Genomic DNA, 981 nt, shown 5'->3' with positions numbered 1-981 from the left:
TTAGGGGGGGGCTAGCATGAAACAATAAATAGTGCAAGAGAACTTCGTTTATTTAAAAACTCTTTTTTATTACACATACAAACAGAAAGATGAAATCGGCAGCATGTTTTATATTCCGTCGGTTACCCCACCACCACATTCCTCTATGCACGTAGCCCCTTCCTCACACACGCCCGTCACCCTGTTGAATATCTCGTCATGGGGACACAGGAAACTGGACATGGTGGGCGGCGTACAGAGGTAGAACCTGTGGCAGTCAGTCGGATCTGGAACACGCTCATTCTGCTGGGTACAGTGGGGCTCGCAGACGTCGCAGTAGTGGAAGCAGAGGGTCGAGTCGTCTTGGCATTCTCCGATCATGTAGTCGAAGAAAGGCATTGACCCGGACAGCCAACAGACAAAGTATGGCCGTCTTCGAGACATACGTAGTAGGTGGAACAGTCCAGAGGGTCTGGAGTGACCTCTCCCGAGTGGGTGCAGTGAGGTTCACACGGGTTGCAAAGTGGAGAGCAGAAGCCGTTGGGGGCGCTGCTTATGGGGTCGCAGCGGGGGCTGGTGTGCTGGTCGTTGAAGTACTGTCCGTCGGGGCAGTCTACCGGGTCGATCGACGGTACTAATACGCCTGTAAGTAACAAACTCTTTTTAACATTGATGTGTAATGGGTGTGCCTGATTCCTTCATAACTGCATGTAAAGACCGAGCAAGTAGTTCATAGAGAATTAAACGTACCAGATCCGGTGGCGTCGATGCAGACGTAATACCTGGTGCAGTCGGTGGGGTCCCGTACTTTGGTTCCGGGGTCCACGCCTGTGCAGTCCGGGGCGCAGATCTGCACGCTCGGGGGCACCTGCAATATACAACACCCAGATTTCATATATTTTCTTTACTTAATGGTGTCAATTGTTACTTGTTGGAATTGTATCTTAATTTTGCATACTAAGGGGAGCATGAAATAATAATGTTTATACTAAAACTTCAAAG

At 49.5% G+C, this 981-nt stretch overlaps 1 pseudogene; it reads right to left on the bottom strand.

The window, feature by feature from the left end:
- Nucleotides 1–29: 29 nt before the first annotated feature.
- Nucleotides 30–981, bottom strand: part of LOC119592043 — a 12,129-nt pseudogene continuing 11,177 nt past the window's right edge.

The sequence above is a fragment of the Penaeus monodon genome, chromosome 29, assembly GCF_015228065.2.
Source record: "Penaeus monodon isolate SGIC_2016 chromosome 29, NSTDA_Pmon_1, whole genome shotgun sequence".
Taxonomy (NCBI): Eukaryota; Metazoa; Arthropoda; class Malacostraca; order Decapoda; family Penaeidae; genus Penaeus; species Penaeus monodon.
Note: the sequence above shows the minus strand (reverse complement) of the source record. Positions and strands in the feature narration are given on the sequence as shown.